Here is a 20614-nt window from a genome sequence, read left to right on the forward strand (position 1 = left end):
CGTCCATGGCAGCATGTGGACATTGGGACATGAGAGCGCATGATGTCCAAGTGACCTGCGAGATGCTGGAAAGACGATGTCAATGAAGCAATGGCGGCCGGAGGTCTTAGTGAAGGAGACTGGAATGACTGTAAACGATGGCGATTGGGATGCGAGGGGCGGCGGCAGCCGTAGAAACCTCACTCATATATATAATTCCTGACTGATCAATTTATGGTTTCGCTGTGGCCGAGCGGTTCTAAGCGCTTCAGTCTGGAACCGCGCGATCGCTACGGTCGCAAGTTCGAATCCTGCCTCGGGCATGGATGTGTGTGATGTCCTTAGGTTAGTTAGGTTTAAGTAGTTCTAGGTTCTAGGAGACTGATGATTCAGATGTTAAGTCCCGTAGTGCTCAGAGCCATTTGAACCAATTTATGGTTTCCTGCAAATTGCTTAAGAACACAGCGCAACTGCACTGAAATTTTAAATTCTCAGCTACTTCCAACATAACATACTTCCTGACAAATGCCCTACCTGTGCCAGTATTTGCCAACAGGGTGCAAGGAAAAAATCCAGAAAGGGAAGAATAGGGTTTGGAAACTGGGCAGTTGCAGGATCGAATCCCAGATTTCCCTGCCTCGTATACCAGCCCTAGTATCCTCCAATAGAATGCAAGCAAAAACTATCCCACACAGAGGGCATCTAGTTAATTAAGTATCCAGTCAATGTGATTGAGTGGGGGGACCTATTTCCAAGACATATTCAGCCCTGCATTTTTGGAAGGTCTGGAGTTTTCCTAGGTATCCACTATTTTATTCAGGACAAGGGATAGGCTAGTGTGGTTTCTGGTGGCACACAACAGATGCTATCTAGTTCTTTTAGAACGCCTTTGTTCCATCCACTTCAGGTTTCCATAGCACCAGAAGCATCAGAACAAAGGGATATACCAACTACTAACACCAGGTCTGAATGAGAGGTTTACGTGTGCTTCCACGTGTTGGTTCACTCACAGACACTCTTGAGAGAGAATGGTGATTGTTTCTTACGTATCAAATATCAAAGGGTTGCCGCCACCTAATGGTTTGTTTGAAAGGGTGTAACCACTTGAGAGGGGTTGGTGCACGTGTCGATCTTCAGTCCTGCCCTGGCTGGTGCTGGTGGCACATAATGTGGTCACTGGTGAAGCAGCCAGTGTGTTTGCCCCTGAAGACGCAATGTCCCGGCGAGTGCAGCCCACGGCACATCTGCCCTGCGGTCGATGCGAAGACGCGATCGGAATATTTCCAACAACCTAATTACGTGTGGTGAGTTATGTTGATGTCGATTTCGTCATGATATTCCTTGCTTGACTGGAAAGAAACGTCTGCCTTGTGATCGGTGCAAAGATTGTGATCGGTGCCAAGATGCGACTGGAAGATTTTTAGCAATGTAATTACGAGTGGTGAGTTACGTTTATAAGGATTTCGTCATGGTACTGCTTGCTTGAAAGGAAAAAAAGATCTATTTCAGTTTTTAATTACTTCTTTTCGATGTATTTTACAAGACCTGTATCGTCCAAAACAACAGAGAATGATGAGATGTTTCCCTCCAAATAAAGAGACCCAATCCATGCAAATCTAATTTTATAAATAAACAATATATTATTGTACCATCTATGCAATATAGTTGAATTTCCTGCCATGCGATCCTTCCAGTCCACTCGCTCAGCGGTTTTTCTGAGATTTTTTTCTGGGAGGGGTGAGGAGGTAGTTGGTGAGGGGAGGGACATCCTCTGGTGGTAGCATTGTGGATTCCTGCACATCTAGGTGAGCACACACGTGAACATGTTCAAAGAAGACAATACCTCCAATCTGAAGCAGTGTAATTATGCAATTAGGACATGTACCCGCTGGACAGGATAATACTTGCACCTTACACACCAACAGTTGTAAGAGGTATGCGCTGTCTGCAATATGAGAATCGCTGACCAGAGAGCAGTGTTGACTGCAGTACGAACTGTGTAACTGTAGCAGTTAGTTGTTGCTAGTCGCTAGTCTGAGGTCGTCTGCGCTTGTCTGCAGTCTACTCTGGTCGGGAATCTGGAGATGGAGTATTATTGTATAAGGTAAAGAAGCAGCGTCGCGCATATCTAGTAATGTATCTGAACTCATCGAAATGTTTTAAAAATGTCCTAATAATACTTTTGGTAATATAAAGTAATTTTTTTTTAAAAAGCATTCATTTAAAAAAAAATCAGTTGCTTCCCTTCACAAATCACAAATGTATAGGCCAGCATTGCACGGAGCTGCATTAAGTAAGAGCAGATATATTCGTCGTTTTTATTGAGGTAAGAATTTTTGCTTTTTATTCAGAATGATCTTACGGGGCCACGACGCAGCACTGCTGTCGTCCAAATTTTACCAGGTTACTGAATTTATTTTTTTATTATGAGGCTTAGGAATTTTTCTGTTTTGTGCTTACATTAAATGAGAAAAGAATTTTGTGGGTACATTAAATGGGAACCAGTTTTGTTCTGAGGTCACACAAAAATGAGAATCGCTATCCATAATAATTATTTTTAATTTCAATTTTTAAATTTTGTGGGGAGGTTACACTTGGCGACCCTGCCAGGATCGTATTTCTTTGTGAATTTCTGAGAAGTAGTCATATATCTGCTCTTATTTACTTAAATGTAGTTTGCATCTGGCACAACGCATTTACTAATTTGTCACTTTTTCTTTCACAGATCATCGGCAATTTATTGCTCTTTGTTGTACTTGTGTTTGTTCCATTTTTGCTTTGTCTTTGTTTCAATTTTTGTGCTTAATTTTCATTTGTGGAAAATGCCACGAAAAACTGTTAACAGTACATTGCGATGTGTAATGAGTGATATAGACGACTCGAATAATTTGACCGATAATACTTGCAACACTCCTCCATTTACAGACAATCAGTGCGTACCGATCACTAGCAATGATTTTAATGCTAATGATGAGCAAACAAATTCAACTATGTCCACCATAAATGTAACAACTGATGACGCGGCATGTTCTGATACAATGAACGCTGCTCAGTTTGACACATCCGGTTTGCAAAATTTGAATAGTGAACAGATAAATTTTTTTCACGAAGATGAACAATGTAGTCAAAATACGTCAGATTTATTTGATTCCGAGATAGTGACCAACAGTGCACATTCGATTGGCAAACCTTTTTGTGAATTGCAGAATGACCAAATGGTTACAGAAAATGTGACAAATGCACATACACCATTACACAGCATAGAAAATAGAGTCGCTAATTTTGGCTTGGATCAAGTTATGGTATTATTACTAAAAAATAATGAAAATGTCAAACAAATTAATGAAAGTCTTAAACAGTCGAATGATAAGCGTGACAACAATCACAAACAACTTAGTGAAAATCTCAAACAACAAATTAATGAAATTAATGAAAAACTAGACAACAATTCCAAACAGCTTAGTGAGCAGATTACAGCCGTTGCCGCGTAATTTCGTGATACTAAAGAACAATTACGCGAGGAAATTAAGGCTTGTGCTAGGAACAATAGTGAAGAAATTAGATCTGTGGCTCAAGAATTAAGTAATACACATGCAGCCACAACTAAAGTACTTAGAGACGAAATTAGTACAGTCGCTAAACAATGCTCTGAAAACGCAACACAGTTACGCGACGAGTTTAAATTAATGTCAGCAGAACTTTCACGCACACTGGATGCAAAAGTAGACGCGAAATTTGACCAACAGAACAGCCAAATTGATGAACGCTTTAATCACCACCTACAAAACAGTGAAACGCGTTACCGTAAATTTATACAGGAACAGAATAAAGCAAAGCGACAAGTCATGGAAACAATTACTGCACAGGGACAGGAAGATAAACGTAAATTGTTTACGAAAGCAAAGACATACGTAGACAACAATATTGCTACAGTATCAGACGAAATTAATACTATCAAACAGTTGAACACCGAATTGCATGATGAAATCTCCGATCTTAAAGCAAAAACAGATACACACACAATAGACTTTCAGACAGTGACCGACAGACTTGAACAATTAGAAGTAATTTAGTATCCCGATGCCATCAAAGCAGACGTTAAAAAGTTGAACAAAACCACACGTAAAATACAAGAACAAATTAATGCTTGCGAGACTAAAAACGATGATCAGGTAAAAATACTGACTGAAAAATATGATGTATTGGCCAGTCATATTGATGTTATCGAAAGTAATAATGACACCAAATCAGACTATACTTCACCAGTTTCGTTTAATCAAACACCCGAATTTCAAAATTTACAGCAGACAATCAGTGAGATAGATTCGTCCAATAATACATTACGTAGAAAATTGTCATCCTTACAGCACGAAGTGACGGAAATGAAAAATATTTCAGCCTTTAACACATCACAGCAGACGCCCCTTTGCGAACATTTATCAGACTCACACCACCAGTATAACTTAAGTAATTTACAGAGATTACGTGACTTAGACTCCGAACAGTCACAGACAAACAGATTGCTACGCAATCCTGAACCTGCTAAAACATACCGAGACGACAACGTTGATTATAAGCATTTTCTATCCGTGGGAAAATTTAAAGTATTTAAAAATGACAGAGCACAGGTACACGCTTTGAACTGGATACGACAATTTGCTTTTGTATTTTCACCAGCTTGGCCAGTAATGCAGAACAAGCATTGGACTGGATACAACAATTTGTTTTTGATTTTTCACTGGCATTGCCTGTAACGCAGAAACTAAAATTTATTTGCAGCGCGTAATAGACCTCAGGGGATTCATTATGCTTCGATGAATATGTGCCGTAGCGTGCACAGGGCCCCGAGCCGTAGTAGTGCGGTCTCCTCTTTTCTGCACTGCTGCCTTCTCTTCTACTATCCTTTATTTCTGTCAAAATAGCTCTTTAACTATCGATCTATCTAGGATTAAGAATGAGTAAAGAAATCTGATATGACGAGTTTTACCGAAAGTGACAGTTTTCATTAGACACTCCAGAACTATCACCGTAACTTTAATAACAGGCAAAATTTTAATTATCAGTATCGTCAAAATTATCAGTAACAGGAACCACACTTTGGTAACAATAGAGGTTTTTGCCAACAACAGCATCAAAGCCAGCCGGTTAGCATACCTAACCAACAATGTTATGTACAAGGTCAACCAAGCTTTAATGTTTCGCCGCCTACACGTATAGCGTCGGCCACATCAAATAGTAGCGCACAGCAACAAGGAAATTACTACGTACAGAAAACACATCATTTCAACTCGTATCGCAACGCGCCGTATAGCAATGATTATCATGACAGACGTAAAAATAACGAGCACAATTTTCAGCGTACATTTAATAACAGTCGGTCTTACTAACAGCAGAATCATCCGCAACAACAAATTATCATGAATGAACCAGACAGTAGATATCATCCCGAACGTAATACGTCAGGAAGAAATAACAGAACAGTACAAACAGTGGAAATGCCACAGCATCCTCCCGCAAATGATAGCACGTCAGATAGAATTTAACTAGATACAGTACAGGTTGCATCTTCCAATAACGTAAGCACTACTTTTGACACGCAGAATGTTGTTCACGAAAATGTTATTAGTCTTGACAACATACGATACATACTTTTGCATTAAAAGGCAGAATCACAACGTATGTGGACGACATTCTTGTTGCAGAGGCTGGCTGGTCGGAACACACTCTGATTCTTGAGCAACTGTTGCGAGCTTTTCGTGCGCAAGGACTCACAGTTAATCTCAGTAGGTCGCGCTTTGGCGAGGCTTCTATAAAATTTCTTGGACATGTGATTTCAGCGGAAGGCATTGCGCCTGACCCGGAAAAACTTAAAGCTTTACGTGACATTACTGTTCCTACGACGAAGAAACAACTACGCAGCTTTTTGGGTTTAATTAACTTTTTTCGTAAATTTATTCATTACTCTGCTTTAGACACCCCTAGATTATGTCAATTGACGGGTAAAACCACTATTTGGTCCTGGGATAGCCAAGCACATTCTGAATTTATGAACCTGAAAGAAGCTTTGTTGAATGCACCACTTTTATCACATCCATATCTTACTAGAAATTTTTCCATTGCCACCGACAGTTCTAACACCGCTTTAGGCGTACACATTTTTCAGGAAATTGAGGAAGATGGCAATACAGTAATTAAAAACATCGCCTTTGCAAGTCGCATTCTGTCACCTGCTGAACGCAATTATTCTGTTACAGAACTTGAAACATTATGTGTTGTTTGGGCATTTACGAGATTACGGCATTTTCTTTATGGAAGACACACTACCGTTTACACAGATCATAGAGCTATACAGTTTTTACTTTCCGCTAAATTTACACACGACAGATTAAGCAGATGGAAACTTTATTTACAGGAATTTAATTTTACAATTGTTCACATTCCCGGCACGCAAAATATTGTAGCAGACGCACTATCCCGTTCTCTCAGCAACAATCAGCAATCGCAACCAACTTCTGCAAAGCAAATTTCAGCATCATGTACATTCAAAAAGTTGTATTTGAAAATTTCATTTCGTCGTCATTACAAGACATAACACAAGAGCAGAGTAAAGACAACGTATGGGAAGAAATTAAACACCTTTGGCAAGATAGGAATAATGTTACCATCAGAAACCATTACATTGTACGGCATAATATTCTGTTTCGCCGCTCTCACCCTGACAGCGACAATTGGTTATTATGTATTCCTGACGAGCTTGTTAACAAATTAATTTGGTATACTCATTTAAGTTACGCACATTACGGAGCCAGAAACTGTTTTCTTATACTGAGACAGAACTGTTATTTTATCAACATGGAGAAACGTATTCGACAAGTTTTAGCGTCATGTAAAATCTGCCAGAAAGCTAAGTCAGATACGACTTCACATATTCCTCCGTTACATCCCATTGTACCTGTTAAATTGAGACACATGGCTGCTGTAGATATTTTTGGTCCGATTCCCAGAACTAATAGAGGTTTTTGCTACATCTTTGTCGCTGTTGAACTGACTTCAAAATTTGTTACCTTCACTCTGTTACGCAAAGCTACTGCTAAAACTGTGTCGAAATCATTTGTAAAACATTTTCTATTCCATGTAGGACATGTATTGAAAGTAATTTCCGACAATGGATCACAGTTTCGATCTGCTATATGGACACGTATGTTACGAGCTAGAAACATTTCTCCGATCTATATATCCAGGTACCATGTTTCTTCGAACCCTTGTGAACGATTAATGAAAGAAATTGGTAAACTGTGTAGAATATACTGCCATAAAAAACATATTGATTGGGACACACACATACTCTCATTCCAGGATGTAATTAATTCCATACCAAATGAATCTACTATGTTATCTCCGACTGTTATACTGAAAAATGTTGAACCACCTAACAAAATTAAAGTATTAGTAACCTTTCCTACATCTCGTCGACTACGACACCATGAAATAATTGACATTGCGATGAACAACATCAAACGTGCCGCAGAACGCCGGAGAAGACAGCAAAAACAGGTTTGTACACGCCTTGACTTTCACATTGGACAGAAGATATTAGTACGCACACATTATTTATCCAACAGAGGAAAGAATAGGTGTAGTAAATTTGAGCTTCTATACGCAGGTCCATATCGAATTCGCAGCATTCCTCACCCCAATGTAGTACACGTCGAAACTTTGAGAACCAGAAAAAGTAAAGGCAATCACCATGTCTCCAATATTAAACCCTTTATTAAATGAATGTACTTTAATGCCATTTCCTGATTTTTATATGACCAATGATGCAATTATATTTATGTGACTACTTACTGATAATTATCGTATTTTTTCTTGGCAAGTGCCCGGCAAGGTATGGTTAGCAGGTCGCTTTTCTTGTCGTTACACATCAGACCGTGAACATTTTCCATTCTTCATGTATGTATGATTGTTTTCCTGTTTTGTTTGTATGCACTATGAAATATTTAAGATATAACAAACACCAGTTGACTTTGACATTTTGCCTAATGATATCTCAACATCGTGACTATTTTACATTTTTTTTTGCTGCTGCATTGTGATACTCTGTGTACATTTTTGCACCTGCACACTGTCTATGTTTTTGACATATTACGTTTTCTGTCATGCTATGCTGTATGCTCAATTATATCACTAGAAACCAGTTTTTATTTAATGGGTATATGATTTAAATGGAAGACATTAATCATTGTTCATCATTTTCAGAAAGCAATAACGTGTCAAAGAAATAAATTAAACAAACCGCAGTGGATTGCTATGAAATGGAAATTTCACCTTCGGAATGAACGAAAGAAGATGCAATACCTCGTCACGAAGAGTAAATGGATCAGAATTAACAAGCATTAACAAGAATATACTATACACATCGTATGATAGCGGTCTTAACTAATTTTTCTTTCAGAATACGAGGCGATTGATGCAGGCTGTCAGACAGAACTACACATATTAGTTTTAGTGATGAAATATGCTAGAAATAAGGAACTCTATACTATAAATAGTTGTATGATGAAGTGCCTTTTTGCAGATGATAATGAATGGTGATGAATAGTGATGAAGAATATAGTAATATGAATAATGAAATTTTTCTTTACAGATGATGATAATAACGGAGTTATGGTGATATGAATAATGAAGTTTTTGTTTACAGGTGTTGATAGTGATAAACTTTATATGGCCACTAAACGCACCACTTTAAAGTTTTTGTTTGCAGATGAGGATAATGATGAAGTTTATGTATTTATGCTATGTAGTTATTTAAGTATTTGTTGCAGTTCGTTTTGACAGTATGTCTTATGTCGCATGGTATGATGACTGAAGGTTTTGGAAAGGACAGCTAGAGAACATATATATTTAATACACATTTCATTACCTGTTAATTCGAAGTTCACTACTTTTCAGCACAATATGCGTTTCTTCTTTCAGCTTACTAGTCCATTTTGTATTTGTTTTCCGCAGAAGCTATTCATGAAATTAATGTGCTATAAGCAGTTGGTCATTAAACCTGTTCTAGTACTTGCATTTCTTTTACCCATTTGTGTGTGTCATTCATGAATGTGATCACATATACTTTATTTGTTTCATAACTTTGCTACAGCTGACTCATGACGAATGACGTTACCGATCCTCATTTGCAGCAATAAGTCAAGAGTAAATATTGTTATGCCCCAGCAATTAATTATCGATCCCAAGGCAATGCACTGCTAGTATAAATAAAAAAATGTATTAGCAGTCCCAAATAATGCTACCAGTTTAAGAGAATTCTGAGTAATACTGAATGATGTTTTTCTAATCACAGACCTTGAGTAATAGTTACAGTGTGTTACATTTTAAATATGTCATATGTCACTTGAATGATGAGCTCTGAGTAATAGTGAATGATATTTTGTAATAATGCATGCATGCTCTACAGTCTTTAACTCCTGTTTTGAAGGATGACTTCTGATGTTTTGTAACTGGCCAATGAGTGCCAATAATTATTTTAAATATGTCGTATGTCACTTGAATGATGAAAAATGTTTTGTAATATTCAATACTTGCTATATGTTTAGTAACTGGCCAATGAATGCCACTGTTTCTTATATTTGTATTATGTCACTTACATGCTATATATATGAATACTAGTAGCTTGATGCTACACTCTTTAACTCCTGTTTTGAAGGATGACTTCTGATGTTTTGTAACTGGCCAATGTGTGCCAATAATTATTTTTAAATATGTCATATGTCACTTGAATGATGAAAAATGTTTTGTAATATTCAATACTTGCTATATGTTTAGTAACTGGCCAATGAATGCCACTGTTTCTTATATTTGTATTATGTCACTTACATGCTATATATATGAATACTAGTAGATTGATGCTACACTCATTAGCTCTTGTTTTGAAGGATGACTTCTGATGGTTTGTAACTGGCCAATGAGTGCCAATGATTACTATAACTAGCTGAATTATGTAAATAGTATGCCATTAATTAACTATTGTTGAATGATCACTTTTGAATAATGCATAAAATGGTTTGTAACTGGGCAATGAGTGCCAATGTTCACTATAATCAGATGACTTATGAACATTATTCTGTAATACTTCATACATAGTACAGAAATGTTCAGTAACTAGGCGATGAATGCCACCAATTACTCAAATCAGTTGATAGACTAGTGTAATTCTCAATGATGACTGGCATAAGACTTAATGTCCTTCACCTTCTGACCTAATTACCAGGAATTACTGCAATATCCGTTTGTCCTGTCTATCCTCATGATCATGGAGCACTATATTTGGTTTTTGCACAAATTCTACGTTGGTGTACCTTACAAGAACGTAGTGTTGACACGACATGCTGTCCACACCTTGAGCGATGGAGATGTTATTATGGTCCCACTGTTTGGTGTACCTAATGTACTACCAAAATGATAACATTGAATATTAATACATTTCAGTGTCTTGGCTACACAGATTAATTCTTCAGGGAAGAGAACTTCAGATTCTCTCACTTGGTGTTGTGCTTCTGTAGAAAGATATGGACTTTCAGTGCAGCTACGTGCAACCTACTGTGCTACAACCATGATGCAATCCTTCCCTTTCCTATCCTAGTTCTTGTAAAATGGTAAAAAAAATATATTACAGTGCGTGTGCACTTTATGTCATTTGTTAATATGATTTGTACTCATTGCGTATACATTTTGTCATTACCTGATATGTTCTGTACTACAGTGCGTGTGCACTTTATGTCATTCGTTAATATGTTTTGTACTCATTGCGTATACATTTTGCATTACCTGATATGTTCTGTACTATAGTGCATGTGCACTTTATGTCATTTGTTAATATGTTTTGTACTCATTGCGTATACATTTTGTCATTGCTTGATATGTTCTGTACTCAGTGCATGTGCACTATATTTTAATTCATGTTCTGCACTTATATATATGTATATATTCTGTGACTGTAAACTTAGTTAATTAAGAAAAATTTGTTACTCATGGCAAGTCCAATTGACTCACCATCGCTACCAAATTTTTGCCCCCCCAGTGGAGGGTCATGTAAGAGGTATGCGCTGTCTGCGATATGAGAATCGCTGACCAGAGAGCAGTGTTGACTGCAGTACGAACTGTGTAACTGTAGCAGTTGGTTGTTGCTAGTCGCTAGTCTGAGGTGGTCTGCGTTTGTCTGCAGTCTACTCTGGTCGGGAATCTGGAGATGGAGTATTATTGTATAAGGTAAAGAAGCAGTGTCGCGCATATCTAGTAATGTATCTGAACTGTCATCCAAATGTTTTAAAAATGTCCTAATAATAATTTTGGTAATATAAAGTAATTTTATTTTAAAAAAAGCATTCATTTAAAAAAAAATCAGTTGCTTCCTATCACAAATGTATAGGCCAGCATTGCACGGAGCTGTGTTAAGTAAGAGCAGATATATTCGTCGTTTTTATTGAGGTAAGAATTTTTGCTTTTTATTCAGAATGATCTTACGGGGCCACGACGCAGCACTGCTGCCGTCCAAATTTTACCAGGTTACTGAATTTATTTTTTTATTATGAGGCTTAGGAATTTTTCTGTTTCTTGCTTACATTAAACGAGAATCGAATTTTGTGGGTACATTAAATGGGAACCAGTTTTGTTCTGAGGTCACACAAAAATGAGAATCCCTATCCATAATAATTATTTTTAATTTCAATTTTTAAATTTTGTGGGGAGGTTACACAGTACTGCTCAGACTAAACGATTTTCCCACTAATGTTTTCTGGGGCCGGCCGGTGTGGCCGAGCGGTTCTAGGCGCTACAGTCTGGAACCGCGCGACCACTACGGTCGCAGGTTCGAATCCTGCCTCGGTCACGGATGCGTGTGATGTCCTTAGGTTAGTTAGGTTTAAGTAGTTCTAAGTTCTAGGGGACTGATGACCTCAGAAGTTAAATCCCTTAGTGCTCAGAGCCATTTGAACCATTTTTTTTGTTTTCTCGGTAGGGAGGGGAGATGTGCGGGAGGGGAGGGTTTAGGAATTTCCCATGGGGGGGTGATTAATTCATAAACTTAATTAATTAGTCAATTAGTTTGATATTAAAAGTGTGCATTGGTAGGGGGAGGAGCGAGGGTTGGGGGATTTCGCAGAGGGCTGAGGAGGAGGAGGGGGAGGGGTGGGTCGTTTCTCAAAATAGGCTTACCCCTGAATGTATGGTTGCCCCTGAATATAGGCAACCCACCAGAACCCAATTTGCCCAACCACTAACTTTAACGTTCAGGGAATGTTCTCATGAGATTCCCCAAGTGATATCGTTCTGGAAGGCACAATAGATCAATACAAATAGGCATCTGTTCTTGGATATCATGTCCACCCCTATAGATAGTTTGTTTTTCCTCGCTACAAAGGCATCTGCCAGCAGAACAATGGACTGCATCACACAGCTCTCATTGTACATGTGTGGTTTGAAGTGTACCAGGATGGATTTTCCGAACTCTACTGATCGCCAGACTCCCCGGATTTAAACCGAGAAATCTAGCGCAGTTGGTCATGGTACTGGAGCTAATAGGGCCTTAGATCCCTGTCCGTCTCTTCGAGAACCACTTGATTCTCCTCCTGCTTGTCTCGCAGTGGCCTGCGCTGCAAAAGGTGATTATTCAGGCTTTTGACAGGTGGTCACATTAGTGTGATTAGACAGTGTATCTTTGGTCTAGAAGCAGCTTTCTAAAACATCTGTCAATCCACGATGGGTCTTTCGCATCTCTCACAAATTTGTTCGACTCTACCTGTCGAACATGTATTGTACTATATGTATTCGTGAATTTTGTCCATTCATACCTAACAATTTCATATTTTCAGACTCAGAGATGAATGGTCGACTTTGATAGCTTATATAATCTGTGGCACTTGCTAAATAGAAATATCTTCGTGCCTTCCTTACAATTGTTTCTGAAGAAATTTTAGTGCTTTTTTTGACTAATGTCTCTGAATGCTGTGTTTTTGGGTAACCTTTTCTCTGTTGACTTTGAACTGCATCACACTTTTGTTGTTGTTGCGAAGGTCATTGCCGGAAATTGCTTGGAGTCAGTTGAAGTCGATGTGTGAACTGTAGGCTCGATGTATGTATTCCAGTCAAGGGGTCAGACGTCGTAATCTTCCTGGGAGTAGTTAGGAAACAAGTGGTCAGATATAGGAATCTTCCTGGGAGCAGTTAGGAAACAGCAGGGCTCGTAATGGCTGTATTAGTGGGAAGTTTAACTCTGTCTCGCGAGTCGAAGCGTGACTGATACGGTACTGTAGCAATGAGGAAAATTCGTTCAGGTCCGCCAGTAAACGTTTCCGTGTAACTCTGCGAAGCAATGCATTGCCTAATTTGTCTCGTGCACCTCTCATTGTCAATAGCCAATTCTAGCTGCGTCCAGGATTGGGACTTAGTACTACGCACCGGTAGCTTCGCGAACGAACGAGAGCAGCGTTCAAAGCTTGCGTGCAAAATCTGTACCCTAAGCACTGGATGCCCAACTACTTCTGCAAAGGAACACTTTAGTTCCAATAAAATTTTGCAGTATGAAAGAACATGAATATAACTTGGAAGACGACACCGCAATTTATTGAAATCAATACCATTCGATGTAACTTGCCCTCCATACCCAAGCGAGTTGCCAGCTCTCCTCATGTGCACCTGAACACACGCTCAACATTGCTGGTGTAATTGTACTCACCACTGCAGAAATGCGTCCACGCAGATGCTGCAAATCTCTAATATTCACCTGTACTCATGTCTCTTGATGAGCCACACGCAAAGAAGTCCAAGAATGTTAGACGAGGCGAACGTGCTGCACAGAACCGAGATGAGCCTCGTCCAGCCCAGTGTCTTGGGAACGCCTCGTTGAGGTAATCACGCAGTGTGCGGCGCCGTCGTGTTGGAACACCACCGAATCCAGAACATTGTCGGCAAACATTCAGGTGGGATGTTGCCGTGACTGTTGCTTCCCCTTAACCTTTCGAGTCCCAGTAGCACAAAAAAATTAATTTTAAAAGTTTTCACAAAATGAACCTTTATCATCATAGTAGTCAACAAATACAAGAAGAAATTGTCAAAAAGAAACAATTAATGAAGCACCTACATAGGAAAGGTCGTAACTGGCAAAAATTCCAATTTTGAGATTTTGTATCGAGTAGATAGTATGTGGCCACGCCAAATGCACAGAGAAGGTAGTAGGCCTACATAAAATCGAAGTTAACTGAAAACGTAGTCGTTAGGTAGCGTAAGTTGCACATACAGAGGTGAGAGATGTTGGTAGTATCTCCTTTTATTGTGTCTCGACAACAGTGTGTCTAGACATGTTGGTAACAAGCAGTAGTGTTTTTGTGACACGGATCTACACTCCTGGAAATGGAAAAAAGAACACATTGACACCGGTGTGTCAGACCCACCATACTTGCTCCGGACACTGCGAGAGGGCTGAACAAGCAATGATCACACGCACGGCACAGCGGACACACCAGGAACCGCGGTGTTGGCCGTCGAATGGCGCTAGCTGCGCGGCATTTGTGCACCGCCGCCGTCAGTGTCAGCCAGTTTGCCGTGGCATACGGAGCTCCATCGCAGTCTTTAACACTGGTAGCATGCCGCGACAGCGTGGACGTGAACCGTATGTGCAGTTGACGGGCTTTGAGCGGAGGCGTATAGTGGGCATGCGGGAGGCCAGGTGGACGTACCGCCGAATTGCTCAACACGTGGGGCGTGAGGTCTCCACAGTACATCGATGTTGTCGCCAGTGGTCGGCGGAAGGTGCACGTGCCCGTCGACCTGGGACCGGACCGCAGCGACGCACGGATGCACGCCAAGACCGTAGGATCCTACGCAGTGCCGTAGGGGACCGCACCGCCACTTCCCAGCAAATTAGGGACACTGTTGCTCCTGGGGTATCGGCGAGGACCATTCGCAACCGTCTCCATGAAGCTGGGCTACGGTCCCGCACACCGTTAGGCCGTCTTCCGCTCACGCCCCAACATCGTGCAGCCCGCCTCCAGTGGTGTCGCGACAGGCGTGAATGGAGGGACGAATGGAGACGTGTCGTCTTCAGCGATGAGAATCGCTTCTGCCTTGGTGCCAATGATGGTCGTATGCGTGTTTGGCGCCGTGCAGGTGAGCGCCACAATCAGGACTGCATACGACCGAGGCACACAGGGCCAACACCCGGCATCATGGTGTGGGGAGCGATCTCCTACACTGGCCGTACACCACTGGTGATCGTCGAGGGGACACTGAATAGTGCACGGTACATCCAAACCGTCATCGAACCCATCGTTCTACCATTCCTAGACCGGCAAGGGAACTTGCTGTTCCAACAGGACAATGCACGTCCTCATGTATCTCGTGCCACCCAACGTGCTCTAGAAGGTGTAAGTCAACTACCCTGGCCAGCAAGATCTCCGGATCTGTCCCCCATTGAGCACGTTTGGGACTGGATGAAGCGTCGTCTCACGCGGTCTGCACGCCCAGCACGAACGCTGGTCCATTTGAGGCGCCAGGTGGAAATGGCATGGCAAGCCGTTCCACAGGACTACATCCAGCATCTCTACGATCGTCTCCATGGGAGAATAGCAGCCTGCATTGCTGCGAAAGGTGGATATACACTGTACTAGTGCCGACATTGTGCATGCTCTGTTGCCTGTGTCTATGTGCCTGTGGTTCTGTCAGTGTGATCATGTGATGTATCTGACCCCAGGAATGTGTCAATAAAGTTTCCCCTTCCTGGGACAATGAATTCACGGTGTTCTTATTTCAATTTCCAGGAGTGTATGTTTATAAATCAGTACGCTGCCAAAACCTCCTCCATTTACAACAGTAAGTCCAAATTTGTAGTTTCAGGAGATTCCTTCATGCCCTGTGATAAGTAATTCGCCGTCATTGAGAAAAGAAAAAACTGGCCAAGTAAGAGTAGCTCTCTCGCATTGAGGGTTCCGTACAAAGTTAATTAGACAGTTCATCCATTCCGGGAATCGAGAATGACGAACATTTTTGCCTGTTATCAACTTCGATACTGGCAAGATATCGGTCCCAGGGATAGCAAGACTTTCGGGAATGTTTTAATTTCGATAATATAAATGTGGCATAAAGTCATGCAGGAGGCAGGCGACCAATATTATAATAATCAGAAGTTGTGCATTCAGGGGGACTGGATCGCAATGGCAAAAATCAAACATCAGGCAAGGAATGACTGCATTGCTCATAAGACGTGTTTCGGAGTAGTCTGCGAATGTTTGTTCCACAGAAAACTTGAAACGCCTTATCTACGTGCAATAATCGCTTCTGGATATCTGATGGCAGCTAAATTCCGAAACGCGTCATATGAGCAATAAAGTCATTCCTTGACTGATGTTGATTTTTACTACCGCGACCTAGTCAGCCTGAATCCAGAACTACTGACAGTTTTAATTTCAAGTTTGACATCCCATAACAAATTACAAACGAATTTTTATTTCTGTTTGGGAATTACAAATTAATAATTTTCAGACTTTTTCCCTTTACTTGTGCTGTGAAACCTTGCCTCTTGTCAAATTTCATGATTCTATAAGTAGACCAACGAGAAGTACCCTATAGGTTTTGATGAGTGAGTTTGCAAGTATTAAAATTAGACGACGTAATCTTTTGAGTGCGTTGAGGTAGAAGCTTCAATGGTATACACCGCCAGAGTACTATAGGCCTCAGAATTTGACACAAATTTCAACTTGAAACATCTACCCGTTCGTGAGAAAAAGGGTTTTTAACACTCGGTCAGACAGACAGACTGAGAACAAGTGACCTTGTAAGGGTTCCATTCTTATCCGCTGAGGTACGGAACTCTAAAAGAGACAGAAGACAACGATTTCAGAAGAGGTGCCAGAAATATTCGAAATGCAAAAGATGTAAGGCCTAATAATGTAATAATGATGAAGAATGAGGACTTCTTTGACTTTTTGTAGAATGTGACAATTTTTTGATCACAACTCCTTTAAAAATCAATTCCCTCAGCTGGATTAGACTGCCAAGAAATGATTTTCCTGTCATACAAACAAGACAGCCATTGAATGACACTGAAATGTGGACGGAGCACAGAATTTTTACCTTGATGAGAAATATAAGGCATTTTACCGAAAAATCTATGCATAAAATACAAATAACAGTAATTCTGATTTTGGATAAGGAGTGATTTTGTATGTTTTAAATACAGAAAGTGAGATTTCATAGACCACAACATGTCAATGTTTTCAAATTTATTTGTAACACAAAGTATGAGTGTATGCCTTCCATTCCGGGCAGTCTTGTAATAATGTTAGTGAAAACGAATTCATAAATTTGCTTTTCGTTTCCCTGAAAAGTTTTCTGTTTGTCAGTTACTGCCTTTTCCGTATCAATGCCTTAAATTGTTTTAAGAAGGTTGTTTCACTCTAAAATATAATTTCAAGATTTTTCACAAAAGCATAGTAAGCAACGAATACAAGTAGTAATTGGCAAAGAATGAACAATCAGTTGTTTTAAAGAAGTGCTTTCACTTTGGAACTACTGGCACATACAGTTTTCAACCAAACTTCATTTCATGAGATATATCTGAAAGCAATTTCGTATTTTTGCACCCACAGTCCTACATCTCGAAACTTCAGTGAACTCATAATGCCTAAACATACTATAATCCTAAATAACAAGCAAAAATCGGCGTAAAATTTAGTAAATTGCTATCAAAAGTGCATTTTGACCCTGTGCTTTCACTTCGAAATTGTTCGTAAAAGCAGTAGTACAAACTCAAATATACTTTACAATAACTTTCGATAAACTTACTTTCACTGTCAATAATCTCCTCAATATGATGACTCAAAAAAATAAAAATAAAAAGGCCACAATCCTATCAATCACATGCACAATCTCCATACAGACTGTTTCTTTGAACGATGTAAGTGACTGCTGCAATGTACTATATTCGTGGAAGAACCTTAGCGTACCACTAGATGTGTCTGTCTTGCAATAGCATCGATGATTTCATGCGAAAGGCAGCAGTGATACTTCAGGAAAAAATTAATAAAGCGGTGGATTCAGAAAGAAACCACTACTATTCAAAGGGGTAAAAGAATTGAGCGTAAATGCGCTGTTGTATAATGCCCAGGCACACCTTTGGAGTGCCCGCCCGCGGTAGCTGAGTGGTCTAATCCATGGGGCGCACTCCCGGATTGTGATGAACGGACATCAGACTGAACCATCACCTTGGACGGTCGGTGCGACAGGGATGTCCTTTATCAGGAGTCATATTCGCGGCGGCCCTCGGACCTACACTGCACGGCTTTCGCCAACGATTGGAAGGCATCAGCATTCGAGACGTGACCTTCCGATGTGCTGCCTTCGCAGACGACGTGGTGCGCTTGGTGCGGTCGAGCGACGATATCCAAGCGAAGGTTCAGTGATTGTACCGCTACGGCGCGGTATCGGTCAGAGTCGGCAACATGCGCAACACGACGTACATGGATGTCGGGAGAGGCCTTCTACACCCGACAGCGGTCCACTTCCGAAAGGTTCCCTCACTGAAAGCACTTGGGGCGCAGTTCTCCAGTACAGGCCGAACTGCGACAGCTACATATCGCCGGCTACTACAAAGGACACGGGCGCTGCTCTGTGATAGGAGATTCCATAATATGGATACGATTCTCCGAACGCGTTTCGTCAACACTTACCTAGCGTCCAAACTTAATTATTTTGCGCGCATTTTACCTCTAACAGCCGCCATGGCCCGCACTTTCCAGGCGGCGTACGGACAATTTGTGAGTGCAGGCCATATATTCAAAGTTCGCTACACTACATTAACGAGGCCTCCACTGGCAGGGGTCCTGGGGTTGACTCACGTCTACAAACGCGCACGGGCATTGTACCTATGGACGATGAGGCTCGCATGGACCGCGACCAACAGTTTGACGGTTCCATCCATCTCACCGACGACCCTTTGTGTCCGCACTGTGCCGTCGTCGATTCGGATGCGCACCGCCTGACATGTGCTGTGACAGGCAGAGGAGGCTAGGGTCTTGTACAACGTATGCTGGCGCTCCTGTTGCGACGACGGCCAGTGTCTGTCACGCCGGACAAACTCCTACACCCACATACCATTTACTTTCCCACTAAAAGAACGAACGCCGTCAACTGGCTGAAGGGCATGGTGCTGTATTTCATTTTGCAAGCCGCTCACGAAAACGTTCTGGACTTGTGGGTCCACTTGACAACGACTCATGAGGCGTTCCGATACCATGCATTGTACCGCACACGACTACCGAACTACACTACTGGCCATTAAAATTGCTACACCAAGAAGAAATGCAGATGATATACGGGTATTCATTGGACAAATATATTATACTAGAACTGACATGTGATTATATTTTCACGCAATTTGGGTGCATAGATACTGAGAAGTCAGTACCCAGAACAACCACCTCTGGCCGTAATAACAGCCTTGATACGCCTGGGCATTTAGTCAAACAGAGCTTGGATGGCGTGTACAGGTACAGCTGCCCATGCAGCTTCAACACGATACCACAGTTCATCAAGAGTAGTGACTGGCGTATTGTGACGAGCCAGTTGCTCGGCCACCATTGACCAGACGTTTTCAATTTGTGAGAGATCTGGAGAATGTGCTGGCCAGGGCAGCAGTCGAACATTTTCTGTATCCAGAAAGGCCCGTACGGGACCTGTAACATGTGGTCGTGCATTATCCTGCTGAAATGTAGGGTTTCGCAGGGATCAAATGAATGGTAGAGCCACGGGTCATAACACATCTGAAATGTAACGTCCACTGTTCAGAGTTCCGTCAATGCGAACAAGGGGTGACCGAGACATGTAACCAATGGCACCCCATACCATCACGTCGGGTGATACGCCAGTATGGCGATGACGAATACACGCTTCCAATGTGCGTTCACCGCGATGTCGCCAAACACGGATGCGACCATCATGATGCAGATGGTTGTTGTCTTGCAAACGTCCCCATCTGTTTACTCAGGGATCGAGACGTGGCTGCACGGTCTGTTACAGCCATGCGGATAAGATGCCTGTCATTTCGACTGCTAGTGATACGAGGCCGTTGGGATCCAGCACGGCGTTCTGTATTACCCTCCTGAACCCACCGATTTCATATTCATTGTATCTCGACCAAAGCGAGCAGCAATGTCGCGATATGATAAACCGCAATTGCGATAGGCGACAATCCGGCCTTTATCAAAGTCGGAAACGTGATGGTAGGCATTTCTCCTCCTTACACGAGGCATTACAACAACGTTTCACCAGACAACGCCGGTCAACTGCTGTTTGTGTATGAGAAATCGGTTGGAAACTTTCCTCATGTTAGGACGTTGTAGGTGTCGCCACCGGCGCCAACCTTGTGTGAATGCTCTGAAAAGCTAATCATTTGCATATCATAGCATCTTCTTCCTGTCGATTAAATTTCGCGTCTGTAGCGCGTCATCATCGTGGTGTAGCAATTTTAATGGCCAGTAGTGTATTTAGGCGCATTATTTGAGGATCTTCCTGCCCATTGGGGCGTTCCGTGTACTAGAGGGCACACTTAAAAATAATTCACGGCACACGATTGATCCTC

The sequence above is a fragment of the Schistocerca piceifrons genome, chromosome 2 (assembly GCF_021461385.2).
Source record: "Schistocerca piceifrons isolate TAMUIC-IGC-003096 chromosome 2, iqSchPice1.1, whole genome shotgun sequence".
NCBI lineage: Eukaryota > Metazoa > Arthropoda > Insecta > Orthoptera > Acrididae > Schistocerca > Schistocerca piceifrons.